This window comes from Athene noctua, chromosome 1 (genome assembly GCF_965140245.1).
Source record: "Athene noctua chromosome 1, bAthNoc1.hap1.1, whole genome shotgun sequence".
NCBI lineage: Eukaryota > Metazoa > Chordata > Aves > Strigiformes > Strigidae > Athene > Athene noctua.
The window spans coordinates 10164284-10187092 of NC_134037.1; positions in this window are offsets into that span (position 1 = coordinate 10164284).

Below are 22809 nucleotides of genomic sequence, written 5' to 3' on the forward strand. Positions count from 1 at the left end.
ACAAATACAGGCTGAGCCTGAGTGATGCGTACATTTCATGAAGCATAGATCAACACTGCTTAGGTTCCATTTTTGCAGAGCCAGCAAAAAGAACTGTGGCCAGCCAATGTATGTGCTCCACAGACTAGTGCAAGGGCATATGTGATGCCTGTGTTCAAAGAAGAAAATAAACAAATGAGGAGTTTTTGCTTTATGGAAAGGAAAATGTTTAACAAAATCCAGTCTTCTTACAAGCATTTTAAATGGGTGGTGGTGGTGCTGTTTCTACCAAACTTTAGACAACAGTCTTTGGACCTTAAATTAGGAGATGCATATTATAAGCCTCTTTTGCTGGTCAGTAGAGTTAGAAACTGCTTCAAATGATGAATCAGCACAGAAGATGGTTTGAGATGCTCTTCAGAACAGCCAGTCTTTCTCCAGCATCAATAGTGAGAGGCTAAGATGATCAGCCTTCTAGCTTGGCACCTCCAGCAAGGTGTCTGACTTCATACCAGGTGAATATCACCAAAGACTTCAAGTGTTTAAAGCCAAGCTTAAAGAGGAGCTACAAAGCTGTATCGCCCATTTGTAACGACAGCCACTGGATCACAGCATCACAGACCATTGGAAGGGTCCTCAAGGATCATCTGGTCCAAACTTGCTTGGCAAAATCTCTCTTGACAGCCACTGGATCGCAGAACGATAATCCCTGTCAGATCACACAGACACTAATTTATTACATGTTAGCTTCCAACATCTAATTGTGGGCAGTGAATAGAGTTAGGTGTGTTGCTAACTCTGCAGTGTGTCACTTTCTTATTGCACGATTGACTTCAACAAGCAGTCAGTACTTCACTGGCTGTTATGCAGTGGTGAAATCTCATTCCATTGCACTTGGCAAGGGTAATGTATTTTTGTTTATCATGGGAGTACTGTAGAATTTATGATGTCTTTTGCTCTTAATTTTCTTGCTTTTAAGGTTTGGTATTTTTAGCCAGGTTTCCTGAGGAAACAAGGCTTACACCATTATGCTGTCTGTCAGCTCCCTCCTTATGACTTCTGAACTCGGGGCCAATTTCAGCTCTATTTGACAGAGGAGTAAAGGTTTCAAAGGTATTACATTCCCACAAGTTTTGTGAAAATCAACGGCTTGGTAGATGAGAGAATATATCATTGCTTCAGCTGAAGTCATGTCAAGGACAGTTCAGCCCTTATTTATTCTGTTTGGCAATGGTCAACTGGCCAGTCCCTGTGCAGCGGTCGGTCAGCCCTAAGTAGTGCTAAACTAACCACAGTCCAAGTCATCTTTCACCTGCCTAGCAGGCAAGCAAAGTGGAGAAAGATGATCTGGACGTGGCTTTGGGAAATTGAGAGGGATTTTATGCCATAAGGAATGGTGGGGAGTTGTAGTTGTAGTGGTATGTTTCAGAAGATGAGGAGGAATTGCAAATATTCTGATGGGAGGGATTTTGGAAATGCGACACAATGAAATTCTTTTTTCACCAAACAACTTCTCCTCATCCTTCTATGTTTTGTCTTGTATAATTAACTGAAGATGTAATAAATATCCTGATGACTTAGGGGTAGGAAGGACAACCATTGAAATAGAAAGAGAGGCAAAATTCTAACACCTGTGGGTTTTTTAAAAAGAAGAAAAAAGTCTTTAAGATTGCATTGCAAACAAGTTCATACAATGATCCAATGACCTATTGATCTATCATCTTTTTATTAGCCATAGATGGAATTCATTAGCAAATGATACATAGATAAAATATTTCCTATTAGGATTTGCTTATTCTTTAGCCTCCAGTAATGATCTTCAGTAAGTTTTCTATCAGTGACGTGTTAGGATTAGAGGAACAGCAACAGAACCTGTTAAATTATTAGTCTGTTCCAGTATCCAGTCTCCAAAAGTCATCATAATGAGATACATCTAGGAAGGGTGCAACTAATCTCCTAATGAATAACTGTAACAACCAGACCTTTGGGGAGATTTCTTCTTAACCCCAAACAGTCAGCGATATGCTTGTGCCCTGCAGCAAGAGGGCTTATGTCCATAATGAATCTATATTTCAGTCATTTAGCTATGGACAGTCTTATTAATAATATAAATGTAATAACTCAGTGTTGGGGTTAAAAAAAGGAAAAGGAGAAGAAAGTGTAGGAAAGAAATTGTTACTGCTCAGTGAGCACAAGGATGGAGAAACTGGAGTTTGTAGATGTGACAAAAACACCAGTGTCTAATAAAATGGCTTTTATTAGCTTAATTTGCCACATATAGCGCAAATATTTAACTTGAATGAGGCATGAATTAGTAAAAAATTATGCACTGTACCATTTAAAGTGCTATACTTGAATAAAATAATGTATATCTTTTCATATGCAGTCCTTGAAGTCACACTACATACATCTTTAATTTCTTCAATTAAGAAAAAAAAGAACAAATGGAGTTAGATTTTAATTATTCATAGTTCATTTGAGAAAAATCTTTGTAAATGAGAGGAAGAAGAGTTGTGCTATCTATCACAATGAGAAAAAAGGATAGAAAAATCCACTCTATGAAGTATCTGACAATACATAAGCTTCTGCCTTCATTAAGTGTTGCAGCCTGATGTGTAAAGAAAGAAGCTTATAGGAAGAGCTATTTAGGAGGCCATGCCATGGAAATCGCCCCCCAAAATACTGAACTGCTTGTTGATAACTAACCACAGTGCACGTTTGATAGTGTCCTACCAAAGTATGTATGTGCAGACATGTCCTTGAAGATTATTTATAAAAAGATGGGAATATAAGGAACTGGCATATTGCATCAGACTTATGGTTCATTCAGGCTACCTTTTGTCTTTAGCAGGGGCCAAAGCCAGATGAGCCGACAAACATGTGGGAACATTGTAGGAGATGTGTCCAAGAAAGCCCATAATCATCAGAGTCTGATACCTTGCGGTATCTATTTCTTCCAGCATACTTTTTTACATTGTTGCTAAAAAGAGGGATGGTTTTGTTGTCAATAAGAAAGCAAGTTCCTCTTTCGGTTTTACTAGACTATTGATCTCAAGACTGCTTTGCAGCAGTGAGTTCCACAGTCTTATCATGCACTGGATGAAAAATGATTACTTTCTATCAGCTTTGAATTGATTATCTTTCATTTTCATTGAATGTCTCCTTGGCAAAGGAGAACAGAGCCAGCAATCTGCCTTTCTGAGCAATTCATTATTTTATACACTTTTATGTAGGCTTTCTAGGTCTTCTAATTTGCAAAGTCAACAATCCCAGTCTTTTCATTCTGGTTTTACGTGGGTGACCTCTGTACTCTTAATGATTTTCAACCTGTCTCTGAACATGTAATTTTTAATAACTTTTTTTGAGATGACAGGGTCTGATTTGGATACAATATTATAATGGCACAATATTGTTTCATACACTGGCATTATGACTTTTCTTGTTATTAAATTGTATTTGCTTGTTTAATTGCAATTGCAGTTACATGGTTATAATTGTAACCAATTTCTTTGCTAACATAGTTTAAAGCAGTGCATGTTGTATGCGTAACTCAATTTCTTTCAGTTTGATGCATATTACTTTCCATTTTTCAGCAGTGAACTTTATTTGCTATTGTGTTCATTAAGCTAAGATCTGTATAGGTTAAGTTTCTTTGAGAATCCCTGAAATGGTTCCTGGTCCTCAGCTATGTAAATAATATATTGTCATCTGCAAATTGAGATGCTTCACTGTTCATCTTCCTGTTCCAGGTGTTAATAGGTATGTTAAATAATGCCAGTGACAATGTAAAATCTCAAGGCATCTGCTGTTAAATTTTTAACTTGGCCATTAATTCTTACTTTGTTTTCTGTCTCTTAGCCATTCTTAATTCACACGGATACTTTGCCTCTGTATGACTTTCTAAGTTCAGTAATAACATGTTAACAACCCTGTCAAAAACTTAGTGTAATCAAAGAAATCTTTTCTCCTTTACCTGCTAATTTATCAACACATTCAAAGAGTATTAATAGAGTAGTGATGCATAGTTTGTCTCTGCTTTATGCTGATTAGATATTGTCTTATCATGATTTATCAGGTAGCATGCTATTCTATATGCAGTGATTATTTTTTTAAAAATTATCAAGATATATCACTTTCCAGTGTATAAATCCATCCTTTTCTAAAGTATAGGGCCAGTGTCTACAATCCCACAAAATAGTAATAGAGTACCCACCTTGAAAGAGATACTGTGTTTTACTATCAGCTCAGCTACTTTATTCTTAAAATCCTTGGAAGACTTGAACTATAACATCCTTTGTCCAGAAAGTCAATCAGTACAAAGAGAGAATCAGTACAAAAAGGAGTTTACAACACTGGTTCCCAAAAAACAAAATGTGCCTACAATAAGGCTGAAGCCTTGAGCAGAGCCCAGGACAATAAATTCTAGTCCTGATAAATATGATCATTTCTCTGATACGTCCTGTGCATCAGCCACCTTAAGAAAGAGCCATTGTAGCATCTCCTGTGGAAGGGACTGGGAGTGAGAGCTTGTGAAAAATGCACAAGTCCACTTATCAACAAACACCCTGAGCTGAGAGCACATATACTGCTGCCCCGCAGACTACCAAGTCTGCCAACAAACTGCTGCCAAGAATTCAGGAAGCTGGTGGTAACAGCAGACCACTGACCTGTTTCCTTAGGAGAATATGTTTTCCTCACCTTCCCTGAACTGGGGAACTGATGTCAGCGATGGAGTTCCATCTGGACTTCACTGTGTGAGATGCAATGGAGCATCCTGCTGGCTGGTTTTTGTCAGGAATGCTTTGATCTCCTCTTCAACTCAGATTTCTTAATCTGTTTGTCCACCTACTTTGGTCTTTGTCCTGGAGAGGCCAAAGAGCTAAATTTGTAGTTGCTGTGAGTGATATTTTTGAGTAATGTTTTAAGATGACCCACTGGACCCATATATTTGGTCTAATAAAAAAAATTTTTGTTGAATTACTTTTTAATCTTTCTTTCCATATTTTAATTAATGTATATGGTGCCTAGAGCAAAGGAGGGCAGGCCCTTCCAATTAAATTGAAATTAATAGTAATAAAAAAATACAGAAGACAGAAAATAAATCAGAAGCATAAGGATCGGAATGTATCACATTCTTCTTGGTTTTCCCTTACCATATGTAGGAGTGCTAAGTCCATGCCCAACTTAAAATATATTCTGGAACTATGTCAATTTTCTACTAATGTAAAACTGCAGAACACCCCAACTCTGTGGTGGTCCCATGGCCACATTAATCTAGGTAATTACGACTTTCTGCAGTTCAGCTAGCCACAAGATAGAGGATACAGCTTTGGTTTAAATTTGCCACATTATGCTTATTTTCTTGGATATTTGATTTGTTTCCCTGATGACTTTTTCTTTGACACAAATTATGCTGTTTTCAATCCAAAGGCCATCCTTATGTGTCTGAAAAGAGCCTCTCTGACATGGGTGGATCGTCTTGTGTGGATAAGAACATCAATTACAAACATTTATTTGTCATATTGGATCCTAAATGCCATAGAAACAACAGTTGTCCCTATTTTGAAGAGAGAAGACTTGAAGTAAAGTAATGGGACAAAAGACTATACAAAAATAGAAAACCTTCTGTGTGATGCGTGTGTGCCAGGGGATTATTGTTCCTTTTACACAGACCTTGACTTGCACAGATATTCAAACACACAAATGATCACTCACAGTGTCATAGGCTATCAGCAATAGGATGCTGAAAAAGACACGAACAAAAATTAGTAACATCATAAAAAACAACATAAGGTTTTCAGAACAGCATATTGTGAAAACTGTTTTGCTTCATGCCCCAAAGTAAAAAGAAATGTTCATTTTTAAATCAGTGCAATAGAAGTTTTGAATATCTTAAGTAAAAGACAGTGGTGATAGAAGTTACAAAACAGTAACTTATTTTAAAAATGTTCATAGCTTACTGCCTGAAATGATCACATAAATCTGTTTTTAGGAATATAGATGTAACTTGTTTTTCAGATTTGCTGAAAATAGCACACAGAGTGAAGTGTGTGTGTGTGTTTCCAAAAAGGTACAGCAGATCTGTGTCCTGGAAGACCATATTCTTTGGTGAGGAACGTAAATCTCAAATTACTACCTCTCAAAGCAATGTTCTTCCAGATTATGACACTGAGCCCTGCATGTTTCTGAGATGCTGAAGCTGGGGAATGCCTGGAGCAGAGGCAGATAGAAAAGAGTTGTTTGCAGGTTCCTCATACTCTAACTGATATTGCAGTTACTGGTATTAGATTTATGTAACTCCATCACAGACTGAGAAAATATAACAAACACAAAAAAATGTTGGTCTCTTTTATATGTTGTCTATGTACATGCCTCTGAATTTCTTCTGCCTTACTTACATTGTCTTCTTTCTTCACAGGTTTCTTAAACTCCTTTCATGCTGTTTTAGCAATACAAACATGAGATTTTCTGTCTTTGTAGCTCTTGTCATTTAGAGCGTCCTTCCTAGATCTCTTTGTCTTCTTGTTGCTTCATCTAATTGGAAAAACATGTATTTTCTCCAGGCTCAGAAAAGCCTATTGTTCAGCCACCCAGGACAACTTAACAACCAGTCTGGACAAATGTAATTTAATTACTTCTTCCTCACTGGCTAAGGTGCTGACCTGCATTTAAAGATCTTGTGTGTTCTCCAACCTCATGCTGAAAAGAAAACTAGCTTCCACCTCAGTTTCTTTTAAGTGCTGCCTAACAGCAGGAAAAGAAAGGATGGCTTTGTTCAACCAACCATTTTCTCAGCTTCTACCTCTGTCTTGTTCACCAAGTGCGTCTCCTTAGCAAAATAATGACAGTGCTGACATACATCACCGAAGAACCAGGAAAGCTACAGTTCTTTGCCAGAAACCAAATTTACAGATTTTTTTTTTTTTTTGGGGGGGGAGGGAAAATCACCTGAAAAGAATATACCTAGCTTTTAATTGATCTTTATTTCTCTTTCAAAATGCAGATTATTTTTGCAGCTTCATTTAACTCCAGAATAGGTTTTAAAATATTGGTTTCTTCTGACCTTCTCCACCACTGGTGATGGCTCAGGGACATTGCCTAGAGTTTCAAGGTCTAGTGGTAAGAAATCAATGGCCACATTTCCTTGTCCCTGTCAGATCCACCAAGGACCAAGAGGTAGTCCCCTTCTAATTCCTGGCCTCTCTACAGACAAGGTAAAAGTTACAGGGTACTTAATCCTAAAGTATGGACTCAGTTTGACAGGTACTTGAGTAAAACCTTTTCCTGAAATGAGAAACCACTTAATCTGTGATAACTGCGTTATTTCCAGAAGCTGCAAGACAACTTGTCTGGTCAATTATCATCAAGATGGGAAAAGGGTATTTTGAAAACAAAATTCTGATTCCCTGATTCCGCTACTCAGGAGAGAAATTATATCTAAAAGGAAAAATAGCTTAGAGGTTAAAGGGTCTGCCTTGGACTTTGTAGAGGAGAAATAGCTTTCCCTGTCAGTAACGTTCTCTGTAGCCTTGGACAGTCCCTTGGGCTTTGTCAACCCCACAGCTCATCCAGACAATTGAACTCAACTGGCACAATTCGTAGCTATCGAGAGTAAGCTATCTTACATTACAATCAGATCCGTCCGTAATTTAAGAACACATATCTGTCTCAGCCTGTGTTCATAGGTGCCTTTAAAATCAACCTTATTGAAATCAGTGGCTTTAGACTTTCACATGACTTTCACTGGCTAGCTCCAGGCAGTTGGAGAAATACGCTCTGCAGTGCACCCTGCGGTCCTGGTTCTTTACCCCCCACCCCATTTGGGATCTGGATGGGGTATGCAATAGCCCCTTCTAGCCTCCAGCATGGGATTTCCTTAATGGTGTGGATGTAGTGGGGAAGGGGCAGTGGCAATGGGACCATGCAGTGTACTTCCCAAGCTGCCAGCCTCCCCCAGTTAAGACACAGGTCTCACTGACTGCTGTAAAAGGGGGATGCTAACACTGCCTTCTCACTTTCACAGCTGTGTGGGGAGGAAAAATCCATTAAAGTTTGTGATATGCTGATATACTATGGTTCTGGGAGCCACAGAAGTACCTAAGATAGACAGCTAATTGTTACAATTTTGGCAGTACATCCCATGATGAGGCACACTGTGAGCTCTGTGAAAACTCTTTTTTAATAGATGATTTTCCAAAGCTATTCAAAATATACAGTTTTATTGTTTGGTGTATTCCAGAAGCCTAGAGGCCCAAACTGAGAATGAGAGCCCGTTGAGCTTCATGCTGTCCAAAATGATATTAAGAGATGTACACACATTGCCCCCATAAGTTGAGTATATTAGCCGAGAACTGAGGATGTTTTGTCACTGCAGTTTTATTAATGAGCTGAGACTCAGGAATATGAAGTCAAACTCCCAAGATCACACAGCAAGACTCAGCACAGCTAGGACCTGAATCCACTGCCATGCCAGATCCATGGTCAGACACAAGACTATCCTCCCAGTACTCTTTTTTTTTTTTTTTTTTTTTTTTAATTATTAAATGTAAATAAGTGCTGAATTCCAGTTGCTCCCAGCTGTTGTCAAAAGTATGCATAACTGATCATTGGTTTTCACTACATTTTACTTGTTCTTTTGCTTGGAGCATCTGTAGTGTGTGGTGTGTTAAAAAGCATTAGGGGAGCCTGCAGTCATGCCACGGTGACTTGATGAAGTGACTACATCTATATGGCAAACTAAGCAGCGCTAAGGCCTTTGACTATGGATAGAGCATGACAGTACCAGTCCTTTAACACAGGGTAGCTGCATCTGACATCCCTATTGGGAATGGACCATAGCCCATGCTAACGCCTAAACTGTGTCTGAATATATTTTTGAGAGAAAGCTAGTTAGCTTTGGGAAAAAATATGCCACACACTGTTCAAACCATTTAACAGGACAGACAATTGGGCTCCAGGGCCTGTGCCCTAGCACTGTTTAATTTAGCACAGATGTAGCCAATAGAGTGAGTTTGGGTATCTTGAATGTAAATTCTTTTTGTCCTATGCATACGCCATCCTCAGACAGCTCCTGTTGGGTTTCTGTACTTTAGATCAAGATAATGGCTGAAGGAGTCGATGCTGAGATTCATCCATATTCTCCAGGTGGCTTTGAAAAGCCAACCCAATTCTTAGGACAGAAAAAACAATCTAAAGAGAAAGAATATGAGATAATTTTAGACCTCGGCACTATGATTGCTTCAAGCGGTGCAAAGTTGTAATGAAAAACTACGTTCTCTTGTGCTCACACACAGGCACAGATACATGCAGAGAAAGTATGTAACAGATATAACAAGAAGCCTAACGCTAGTTGGTAAAAAATGTCACATTTCATAGCTTTCACATAATAGCCACCTTTTTTGAAACTGAAATACAACATCCAAATGTCAGCCTACTCTGGGTATCTTCAAATCTCTTTCTGATTTTTTTTTTTATGTGTTACTGCTCACTATATTGCATTTTTCATTTCCACTTGCTGTGATATCATGGCATTTGATTTTGTTCTGGCCAAGAGGCCAAGAAGCTCAATTCAGTGTCAGGTTTCTCACTGGTCCATGGATTTGCCACTGAGACACTGTGGATGATTGATGTAGCAAGTGTCCCACCTTGCCCACGATAGGAACCCATAACCCCCACTAGGAACTCATTCTCCACCTAGTTTGGGGCCAGGAGTACAAATCTTTTCTCATGCTGATGTCTTCTGACTTTGTGACCCAAATCCTTAGTACATCTTTGTTTAGGTTTTTTGGGGTTGGTCTGGGTTTTTTTTCCCCTTAAAGTTTTAATGTCAAGGGACCTTCTTTAATATATTTCTTTCACAGATGAAAGAAATGAACTCCTTATTTATTTTTATGGGAATGTATGTAGCTTTTTCATCATCAGTTTTTCAGCAGTGACTAGTACCTTTATATATAAAGCGGCACGGCACTCCCTTCCTTCTACCCTTCTTAATGGAAAAGTAAATGCTTATTCTTTCCTTCTACCTGATGCATGCCTTCAAAATACTATAAAGATATGAACCCGATGGAGTTTCTAAATTATAAAGCAGGAGTTCTTTTATATTACCGTGAATAACAACTGGAAATCTAGTTCTTTATAATAAGTTATTTATTCTCCATTTTGAGGTTTTATCCACACCCCAGGAGGTGGCCATGTATATTTCAACAGGTGCTGCATCAAGATTGCTATGATACTCTCAAACCATATTAGATTGTATCCACTGGAAAGAAATGAATTTGAGAGCAAGACTTACAGGCTGATGAAAAACGAAAATCTTTTCTCTTGTTGAATGCAAAATTTTCTATTAGGTTCATAGCTGTTATCAACATCAGCCTCATGTAAATACATATTTATGATCTAACACACAGCACTGACAGTATGTCTGGGAGAACAAGTATCCATGTAGTGTACTCTGGTCAGAAAATTTACAGAAGCTTTCCAAATCTTCTGAAAAACGTAACAATAGAGTTCAAAAGGGACTAAGGTGGTGGGCAGGAGGAGGCATTGCTGTAGGATCACCACATGCCATGGTTATTTGCTTGCTTTTAAGGAAATGTAAGCATACCTATTTCTGATTCTTGACAAGAAGTCAGGAGGGACAGCAGCATGGAAAAGAAATGGTACATGATCTTACGGGGAGAGAGGGCATGTGATGGTGGCGGAAAATTTTTCTCCAGACTGAGTGATCCTCAATTTCCATCAAACGCAATCCCTCTAAACCATAGCATTGTATTAAGAAAGAGGAAATTACTATTTCAGTTATTCTGAAACAGCCTCTAATGAGATGTGTGTTGAAGTTCCTGTTCATGGCTCATATAACCTGCCTTACCAAAGTACACAAACACTTCATAATCTTCAATGCTCTCTTTCTTTCAAACTTGGGAAAAGCTTTTGTCCTCATCACTGCAGATGAAGCAGGCAGACAGAAGGGGTTATTTCCACACGGTGACTTCAGATGGGGTGTCTAATGCTTCTTAGACTGTGTCCTTCACCCATGTGCCTCTTGAGGTCTCAGTTCTCTTATTTTCATGAAGCTGTCCCTTTCTCATACAGCCATAACATGACCTGCAGAAGCAAATAATCTCTTAGAAGACAAGTCTTCTTTTTTCAAATAAAGCTTTAGCCCAACACCCTTAAACTTCTACCCAGAAAGGACATAGCAAAGTCTACTTCTGAGCCTGCTTGGGTTGGACATATGCACAAAGAAATTCGTTGCAGTAGACATGTGGAAAGGACTGTTGCAAAATTAGATTGATGGGACCTTTCAGTCCTCCCACCAATACAGTAAGATTTTCTGCTCTTTCTTTCTTCTTTTATAGTTAGCTGCTTTTTGTACATACATGTGAAATATACAATCTAATTTTGATTTTAATTTGGTAAGTGCAGATGGCTCTGTTTCACAACAGCTAAGATCACAAGAATGATACTAGCAAAAGGCTTATGTCTGTCTCTGTTTGACAGAGAACAGGAACCACTGTTTCTAAAGACCATTTTCTCCAACTGCCTAATTCTTTCCAAACAAATTCCTCAAACTGTATTGAACAGTTGGGGCAGACTTCAAGATTAAGAATCTAAATTTATGTACCTGTAGACAGATGCCTATAGATACTAGGCCAACCCTTATAATCAGAGGAGAGGTTATCAGTGCAGTCATTGCAGCCTACAGAGCTATTCAGATGGTCGACAACTGGAAAACAGATTCAGTTGTCCATGCAGTCATCCAGTGGCCTCTGAATTGGCCTAGAGTATTGTACCTGCATAGAAAGGCTATGAGCCTGCTCTAGGTCCTGTCCCAGCCCAGTGAGGATATCTTATATGGCATTTGATGTTAATATATATGCCTGCTTAGCCGCGTAAGCATAGGTGTCTGGTATCATCTCAGGCGTGGTGGGCTACCCTGAACCTCTCTTTCCTGTCACCATTCTTATGGTGTGAGGGTCCTGACCAATTTAGATGAGGTGTCTGGGGTTACAAGGAGCTGTCTGAGAAATCTCTGCTCTAAGGAGCAGCAGCAGCAGCTCTGCACCCTTCTCTTGGGAGCTGCATTTAAGTAGTCCCTGCTTTACCAGTGTTGACCTAGATGACTGTGAGCAGCCATGCCTGTGACTGGCCATGTAATCTGTCCGTTCAGTCCCTGCCCCTGTCCTGGATCTACCTTATCACTGTGGTCTTGTCTGACAATCTGGGCTCTTGACTAGCCCTGGTTACCACTTCTGGACTTGCTATGCTCACCTTGCTGGGGTACCATGAGGCTGCCCCTTTACTAGTGAGGTCTTGGCCCTACCTGCCCTGATGTCATCCTTGCTCCAAGCTCCGCTTCACTTGTGGGACAGCATCACACCTTGCTGCTCCCTGGTGCATGTGATGTATTAAATCCATGGGACATCTCAGATGACACCGTGTTTAGAGAACTGTGTTGGACCTCTACCTACTTTAGTGTGTGCTAAGTCACCCTCTAGGTGCTATTGCCTGTACCTACTAAAGAGGAATTTGTGTGCCCTTCTGAAGCTGCAGCTGGAGTTGTTAAACCCTAAGGAATCTTAAATGAGAGTGGAGACTGGTTATGGGTGACTGAAAGAGCCTACAGCACCATCTGAACAGGAGAGGCTGAAGTTATCCCAGGTTGTCTCTAAAAGTGGGCAGGGAAGATCAAATGTAGGGAATGACTGAAAGGTGACAAACAGCAGAAGCTTAGAAGCGCACTTTCTCAGGGTAAACTGACTGAACATTTTTGAGAGGCCTTTAAAATTAATTACAATATTTTCTTCTCTTGCAACGAATCTAGGAAATATGTTGAAACTTTACATAAATTATAGACAGAATCAATTTTTTCTTTGGGTCAAGGAATCTTTTTCTCTACTCATGTGAAATGTGCAAGGTAATAAAATACAGGATCAATGTGTCTTAATGAAACTTCAGGCATACATATTTATGCATAGATTTAACATAATGATATACAAAAAATTTCCAGTGAAATAATAATTAAAAAATCAGCTAATCTTTGCATTGTTTTACTTTCAATTTCTCTTTTTTCTTTTGTTCTGTAATTCGGGGCACTTATCCAGCAATTATTTAAGCCTCATGCCTATTAATGTCATTGGGGCTACTCGTATGAATAAAATTAAGTGAATACCTAAGTGTTCTTCAGGGCTGAGTCTTCTATAACCAGAATCTAATATGCATGACTATTTGTTTCGATTCTGAGTATCTGCTCTACTTGACCACAGTATCTCCCATAGTATTTGTGGGAAAGGGATTTCCTTTGCTAAAACACTTGAGAAAAAGTAATACTTTTTTGAAGGCTTGAGAATCCCGTCTGGTTTTGACAATGGAGCAGGTTTCCCAAATATCTCTTTCATGGCCATACACATGGAGATTGCCTGGTGAAGAACAGTGGGTTTCGTGCAGCTTAAAAACTTGGGGAAAGCACTTTTGAAGCAGTAACGTACATCTGCCTTACCATGCATTGAAGCCTCACCAAGCATCACTCCAAAAGAGATTGAAGGGAAGGTATAAAATATGCCTGGGGGGTTGTGAATACTAACCCTATAGGAAAGTGGTGAGGTGATAATGTAGAAAACTCACCATCCTTTGTAGGATCTGAAAGTGATCACTAACCCTCTTCTCTTTCCCTATTAGGAATTGTGGACACCTCCAAAATGCTATTCTGCTACAGGTCCTAAAGACCCTGTCCTGCTTTGTACTCCTGTACCCCATGTCCTGTTGCAGGCTTTGTGAACCCTTCTGCACCATTTTGGGTGCTAAAGAAGTATGACGAGGAAGCCACAAAAGGGGACCACTGTGCAATGTGCAGAACCCCACCAAAATCACGAGGGACCTCCAAACAGTGTAATGCAGACATGATTTGTAGAGAGGTCTGTCTTGTAAAGCAAAAAAGAGAGAGGGAAGAAAGCAAAGGATATGAAATGGAGGTGAACACGTGATGAACAGTGCAGCGGACAGGTTAAAATCAAAGCCAGATTTGGTTAGGGTTAGGCAAATCCTGGTTACTCCTTTATGTAAATACTCAGGTCCACATGCAAAGAAAGGTGATCACATAGAACGATATCTGCTATTCACCAGTGGTTATTTTTTATTTGTCTAATTAAATTTTTAAAAATGTTCAAGCCATCCAGTCAGGAAACTGTCAACTGACATAAGTGCCCTTCAAATGCTGTGAGTAAAGAATTGCAAATAATGAAGGAGCTGAATCAGCTTCCCCCATCTTGGAGATTTTTTTTTCACAGAGATGACTTAGAGAATAGTTGCCAATAATGGATATGTTTGTAGGAATCAGGGCTCATTTGCCTGCTGTTAGGAACAATGCTTGTGAAACACAAGAATGTAAGGATCCTTTTGTCATCTTGTGGGCAAAGATGTCTCCCACAAACCCTGCAAATGGGAGATGATTTACCAGAGGAGTCCGAGATAATTCTGAAAACCAGTAAAAGTTTTTTTAGGAGTGTTGTTTTGCATCTTATCCAAAGCTCTTTTCACAAGGCAGTAAAGTACAGTGATAGACTTAGCTGTGCTGTTACACTAAGGCTGTCAGAGTTTAAGCATCACTATAATGTATCATGAAGAACGCTGTACCACTTGCACTGGAAATGTGTCAAAGCTCTTTCTTTTGCTCTTTTTATTTTTTTCTCTTGAGCTGCAGAAGACAGGAGCATTTGTAAGCCATGAAGCACAAAAGGCAAAACAAAAGCAGTTTTATTACTATAATTGAGAATTTGGAAGAGGGGAGTTAAGTGCTTGTACCTAATTGTACTGCAATTACCCTGTTTAATCCAGCAACAGTCTTCTTTCAAGCCTCATCACTATACCTGTGTAGAAGAATCTCATTTCACCACTTACGAAAGACTTGTCACTTTGGATATTAAGCACAATAATGCTTCTCGTTTCCTCTGCCTTAATTTTCCATAGGGATCATCAGAAAGATAAAGACACACAATGCAGAATGTGGCCTCGTTAATGAGATTGTACCAAGAATGAATGGGACTCAATGTCTACAGTATTTACAAACAAATAAGACACAAGTTATTAAGTGTCTGATTGTTTACCTTACCTTCATTGCTCATATGTTCTTTGCTACTGTTGTACTGTGTGGCTCTTCGCGATCATTGATGTGTTTCTCTTCTTAAAACCCAGGCAGAGTCAGGTGCTGCTATCCCTGTTTTATAGATGGAGAAATGAAGTTCAGAGAGATTAGGTCTGGTCTTTTGAGGGTATTACCTGCTATTTAAATCAGCAGGAGTGAGGTGCTCATGTTGCTCCATCATGTGCAAACTGAGCAGGATGGGACCTGAGTTCTAACTAAGTCCTTTAATGGCTGGTCTGACCCTCCTAGGTATTACTTATACAAGCTCTGATTTTCTTTTCACTCTACCTGAACAACACAGAACTCCTTACTCCCTTTTGTATTATATCTATTTAGGAGTACCTGATATGATTTGTCCTGTCATCCCTTGCTTCTGCAGGTGAGGAATATAAGCATGTCTGTGCTTCAGAGTTCCCTTGATGCCCAAGTCATGTGCTAGCACCTTCTTCCTCTGTGCTGTGCAGTGTCCTCATTGACCCCCAAAATCTGCTCTAAATGACTCTCTAATACTTTGCTATTTGTATCACGATACAGGCTGCTGTCTGTCTTCTGTTTCTAATGGTTCAAATTATCCCGGCCTCTCAAGATTGTGGAGCAACTTGAGGTATACATAGTATTCTCTGCTACTCCACTTGAGTGTTTAAACTTTTTCTCTCTTCCTGTGCTCTGTTTTTCTTGTTAGATAATTCTCTGTTTGAGCCTGAAGAGATTAACTGTGGTGTTCCTCGGCACTCTACGTGGATTCCTACACTCTTTAGCATTTTTGTGCTGGGAACCCACTTCCCTCTGTCCTAAAACTTTGATATAGCCTAAGTGTTCCTCCCAGCTCAGAGGGTAGTTAGGTCCTTTATGCTTTTGCTATGTTAGCATATTCAGGTAGTGTCACCTTTACACCTCTTTGATTTATGCTGGACATTTGAGGCTGCGCATTTAAAAACTGGCTGAAGCTCAGCTTCCATAAAATGAGAATTCTACTAATTGACAAACAGACAGGCAAACTCCCAGTCTGTTGGTTATTTCTTCATTTTAATGGTAACTCAGTTACTCCCTTTAATGATAGTACAGAACTTTGTATTTTAACAAGGTCTTGTTTCCCAGACAGTGCCAAAGTATTTTGCAAACCCAGTCTGATCTAATCTCTCTCTTCTGCAAGTTCTGAACTGCAGCTTCCTTTGGAGTGGAAAGGATTTGGGATGGAAACTCTGTACAAGCAGAAAGAACTATCATATACTCATTGTTATCTTTTGATTGTAAACAGGATACAAAGCCACCTAGAGAAACAGCTTGTATTTGCTTGCTATTGATGCTGACAACACTGTTATTGCTGCAGGAGTAAGAAAGAGGAGTAGACTGGGAGGAGAAGAGGTGATGGGGAGGCAAAGCTGATATCCCGAAGCAATGGGAGGTAGAGGCTAATCCTGCAAAGTGTCAAATATTGTCAGTTTTCTGAGGTTATGCTTGGTTATGGTAAAATGCACTGGACTAGAGTAATTGAGAATAATTAATTGGGACATTCATTCTACAGCTTACAAACAAAGTCCATTTTCGTTCAAATTGACTTCAATCCAGTAATTTCCGTTTTTCCTGAGGGAAACATAAACTGCTGTCATTTTATCTTGTCTCTGATCTTCTCCACTGCCAGATATAACTAGACTCAGACTGTATGTGCCTAACCTCGCTTCTATCACTATGCTGCATTTTTACAATGAAGAACCATACTTCAGAGTTTGGGTAAACAAAGATCTCATGTTCATGGGTGAATGATAAAGGCACAACACGGTTGGATTGAATTTCACTCTGTAGTTTGCAGACAGTTTATTTCCCACCACTGCTCCTCGGAGTTCAAAAAAAGTTGATTGTTGCACATTAGCTCTTAACATCTGTGGTTTATGCCTGCCGTATGGGAGGGGTTAATGCATCAGTGAATGATGCTCCAAACATATGTTTAGAATGTCATTTAAAGTAGCTATAGTTATGTGCCCAAGAAAGTCTCAACAAACAAGACAGGTAATCACTATTCATCTTAATTATTGTAACAGCACATCCAATATTCAGGAATAGTCTGACTGCACTGTCCTGTATTTATTTTATTACTGACAGTGACACAGATCTTTAAAGTTGTGTGATTAATTAATGCTTTTACCAATAACTTCAGTATGTCTCCTGCTAGGAAGTTATGAAACTGAGTTTTCAATCACTTTTAGATTCTGGGATTTTTTTTATTTATTTTTTTTTTTAAACACAGAAAAGCTTTTTGACTTTTATAAAAACTAATTTCTCCATGTTGGCACTAAGGGTGAGTCTGTGGTCTGAGCCCTAGAAACCCCTTGGCATATTTCATTGAGCCACAAAATGGGCAATGTGGAATTCTAGTGCAGGAGCAGGAGGTGCTGATGCTTCCCTCCCTCTCAAGGTTGGCTGCAAGGTCCAGAGTCCATGAAGATGTGGGGCTGCTAAGCAGGTTACAAATATCCGTGGATAGTCCAGGCAGTCGTGGGACTGTTTTAGATCGTACTTGAGATCATTCACATCTCCATTCATCTCCCTTCACTCCAGGTGGTATAAAAGATACCTCCTTTGCTCTTTCTCTGTCAACAGGTAACATAGCATACAATTTACAGTTCTGCAGCCTATCCACAGTGTATTTTTGTGACATATATTTTTGCCTCTTCAGAAACACTCTCTGTTCCCCCTTAGATTTTCTCTGTTGGCTATGTATACTGGTTGTCATGACCCAGACTGGAAGCCCAGAGAGTTGCAATGGTTCTGTGATGCCCTCAGGTTAAATTAAGGTGAAATGACACGTTAAAATGTTTTACTTGTGGTAGAAAACAATTTTACTTGTGATAGAGAACAATTTAATCTTGGAAAAGGATAATAAACAATGTGGTCTCTTACAAATCTGTAAGAAAGAAAAGAAAAAGAAAGGAGAGAAAGAGATTCAAAGAAATCTGGATCACCACCCAAGGATTCAGCGTTGTCTCAGGTCCAGTAATCTTGCATGGTGGATGCACACACAGAAACTTTTCTGTCACCTTTTTAAATTCATCTTATCAACTGATCAGCATGCTAGACAAAGAGAGGCAGGTATTCCATGAACTCATTTCCATGAGAGACAGGCAAAATATGAAGCATGGGTTCTGTGCATGCATTGTGGGGGGAATGGAATACAGTAACCCTTCTGTCCAGTTGAGTTCGTGGTCATGATCTCCCCCTATCACCTTTACCTTTTCCTCAGTTTTTGTTTCCTGGGCAATTATCCAGTCATTAGCTCCATCTGGTGTCAGTTGTTTATCTTACTTATCACTCTTTTAGCTCTTCTTTGAGGCTATAGTTGTAAATTAAAGTGTAGACCTTAACCCGAACATATGGTTTTACTCAGTCTAAACCTAAGGAATTTATTATACAACTGCAAGGGAGCAGATCCATGCACCCTTCGATACACCCTGTGCTTCCCTAGGCAGATAATTAATTCCTTAGACTAATCACAAAGGCCACAGTTTGTCCTTGAGGTTTTCTGTGTCAATTAATATTTGAGCATTACTTCCTTCAATTCCTTACACTGGTAAATGCACCTGCCACTGTTTTGTCTCCTGGCAGCCATGTAGCGCAGAACTGACCATGGCTGCACTATCAAACTTTCTAACCACCGAAAATAAGGTTGTTGTGTCCAAACAGCCTTCTTGGAGTGGTTTCTGGATCATGGTAATGACTTCACTGTGCCTAGAAGTTATTTGAGCTTGTTAGTCCAAGCCAAAACCATACCAGCAACTAGTTTAACAATTTAAAATTATAGATTTAGTAGCATAGATAATTATTGTCGACATAGTAATTAAGTATGTAGAGACAATGATTAAGATTTATTAGTATAAATTACTCCATTACCTCAAACACAGTTTATAACAAGGAACTTGGATCAGAATCATCTTCTCTCTATTGACACAGAGGCAAAATATGCAGAAAACAAACCAGAGCTGGTTAAGGATAGTTTGGTTCAAAATATGATATTAGCAAATCAGGAAAAAGTACAGAGGGCAGTGGGAAATGTCAGGGGACACATGGTCATTCTTACCACCATCCAAGTAAGAGTGTGGGTAAAATTAATTTCTAGTATAGACTGAGCCAAACTGAAGGGATTATCAGTGAAATTAGTTTTTGAAAAGAGGGGTTATTTTGTATTAAAGTCTTGTTTTATCTGAAATGCTGAGCTTTGTGAGACGGCATAGATAAATGCTTTCAGTCTGGACACGTCCTTCAATGCTGGTTGATAGCCCCACAGGAGGAGGAAGTAAAGTATCAATGCAGAACAGAAAATGGCACTCATTAGTTTGTAATTAATGACAAGTGAGATAGGATAGCAAATGGAAGTGTGGGAGTGCTCAAGGGAATTCTTCTACAGCTCTTCCAAAAATATAATTTAAGTCTTTATGTTTCTGAATTATAGTGGAGCAGTTGCACTGGTTAAATCACCAAATTTACCATGATGTTGATGATTCATCATTGGCTGTATTGAAAGAATGACCATAAACCTCAATTAAAAATTGTTCCCAATGCGGCTTGGTCTTGAGTGTAGCAAGAGTCAAGGTCAGCAGAAGGGGAAGAGAAAACATTTATTTTCCGATTTTATAGATGCACAGGGGGACTAATGTAGCTTTTCCAAAGTCAGGCTGGATGTCTGTGGAAGTGTTGGAGAGAGACTTTCTCTCTGGGGACTAATTCAGTGTCTTACCTATAAGACCATCCTGCTTTCCTACACAAATGGTTGTACAACATAACCTGTGTTTTTAGTGTCACACTAAGAAACACTGACCCAGTTAAGTGAAAAAAAAAAAAAAAAAAGGTGCCTTAGAGTGATTGAAGCTGAGCATTATCTTTGTCTCGATCAAGGACAAAATGTAAATCTTCAGTGAAGGTGTGAATTCATAGCAACAAACACTCACGGTGAGAAAAGCATTCAGGAGATAAATGGAATTTATCTGACAGTGTAAGTTCAAACTAAAATCTAAAGTAATGCAGTGAACAATGTTTAACAAGATTTCAGTGACTCCTGGTGCCTTTATAATCTGCCTAGTCTTTTGAAAATGTTTCCTTTATACGTGTTTATCCCAGCTGTCTAGTGAGATTAAGAGCTTTTCTCCTTGAGTGCCATGTTCGCCAACAGTCCAGGATTTATTTGCATTGGCAATTCCTCTGGCATCAAAGGTGTGGTCATTGCTCCAAGCTGTCATCTTCAAGGGCTCATCCAGCTATTACTTCCCATGGGAACGGCCATGTCTTATCTCTTTTGGGAGAACTAAATCTTCATGCCCATCAAAGCATACACTTAGTAGTGGTCAGTCAGGTCTGTTGCCCTTTACAGTTTGTTCACATATTGTACTTGAATCTTGACCTATAGAGCTGGTTGCCTTGCATGAGGTACTTTGTGCCATCTGAGATGCTCTACAGCATCCTCAGCTACTGCACAGACTGGCAGATGGGATGCAATCTACAGGAAGCCTGTGTCCTTCAGGAGTGGCAGGTGGGCTCTGGGGAGGGCACTTAACAGTGCTTGAAATAGCATAAGATGTTTCTGTTTGAGTGGCCCAGGGGCTGGGCATTCAAAGGTTTTTTTAGATTTCACTGACTGCAGTGAGTAGCACCTTGATTCAGTTATCTCATCAGGACTTACAATGACACTTTGAGGGACCGTAGTATGTCCTGCCTGGTTTCCAGCTGCTTCTCCTGAAAAATGGGGTTCTTGTAGGTGATATGCAGAATCAGAATTTCGCCCCAACATTGGACGATTTTAAGATTCAGCTGGACAGGGTACTGGGCGATCTTGTTTAGACTGTGCTTTTGACAAGAAAAGTGGCAAAAGTAGAATGTTGAACAAGATTATTGCAGTCTCCCGCTGTAGCTTTGATAGTTCTTCAAGGGTTGGACTGATGCTAATAGAGAGGGTTTTAGCATTGCATGTTGAAAGTTGCCATGTAAATGCAAAATGAAATCAGCATTTTAATCACGTGCTTTTGTGAAGACAGACACTGTTAAATGTCAAGGAATGATGTTGCCAAAGTGGACAAGAAGGCTAACTATAAGTAACACAGCAAAAATTGAATTTTTAGCTCCCAACAACAATAGATTAAAAAAAGGAGACTTTTTGACAATGCCAACAACGTGGTAACTTGGAGCCTAAATTGATTTATAATTTATATAAGAAGGGAATCAATTGGGGCAAGTTATTGCATCAGAACTATTAAAAGATTTCTTATTCTTTCCCCAAAACAAGTGATGCTGTTTATTTTTATATGGGACCCAGGATTAGATGGACCTCTGACCATGAGGAGAGTGATTTTTCTATCAAATATTCAAGATGGAGAAATTTTACTTAGGCTTTGGACAGAACTGAGCAATGATTAAGTTGAAAATATACTTTTTCTGTGTTATGAGTTAGAGATTGACTGATATCTTCAGAAATAAGCCACTGTTGTATTAGCCAGTTCTACCTTGCCAATGGCACTTACAGGGTTAAAGTTTTCTGAATACTCCACCTGGTAAATTACTGCTCCTACACTCAGCTCAAACTCAATTTCATTTCTTCAAGGTTTCAGTAATCGTATCGCTAGGCAATAGCTGAGCTGAAGTTTCCTTTGAATCTGAAATTGTATAATTGAACTTTTGAACTGAAGTCCACCCATCACTTTCTAGCCACACTCCTTGGTGACAGAGATATTTTTCTTTAGTTTGGTGATAGCTGATTACTAAACCCTTGCTTTTTTCTTTATTTTTAATGCACCACACTGTATATTTGTCTGTGATTTTACCTCAATCAAAGAAATCTATTATCATTGGTACTACTAGCATTTATAACCCAGCTTTCACTGCAGGCTTTCTAAGCACTTCAGAAGCATTAAGCTCCATAAGAGGTCTATAATGAAGATAAACAATTTTAAGCTCTGGGGCAGAGACTGTAATTTTCCATATTTTACTAAAGCACAGTGGGATGCTGAGCTGGTTGACCTCTAGGCACTATTGCTATATAAGAAACAATAATGTGCCGACATGTTATAGATGAGGAAACTGAGGTACCAAGAGTTACCACAGAAATTTTCAAAATCTGGACCTTCACAAATCCTAAAGATTAAAGACAACACACGTAAAGAGAAGAAGCAGTATTTGACATCCATAGGTAGACTTTCTCTACGGCAGTAGTAGAATATATTAGGGGACTGTATTAGCCTGAGACATTATACTACTTTTAAACATCTTTGCAAAAGTTTTGTATCTGTTATCTCATTTTTATTTTAATTCATTAGTGTCCCTTGCCTGTCACTAGGAAAATCAGATACCCTTGGAAACTGAAAAATCTGTTTGAAATAGGTACATTATAATAAAATCCAACTTCTGGTTTCCAGTTGTGTTAGGTGCTGTACATTAGAAGAGATGTTTTTCTGTCTAGGCAAGTCATCGAGAGGTCTGCTTACACATGCAGGTTCAGATTCCCAGGCAGGGAGAAGAGGGAAGGTTGCCTGACTCAGAGTCCAGAGCCCCGCCTGGTCCATGCAATTACTTACACAGGCCAATATCAGAGAAGGTTCCTCACGCTGCTTTGAAAATGCATTTCACTCTTAAGGCAGAAGAAACATACAGATCACTGGGATTTTGGGGTGAGGATCCATGTGTAATCTCTGCCTGAGGGGCTCAGTGCTAAT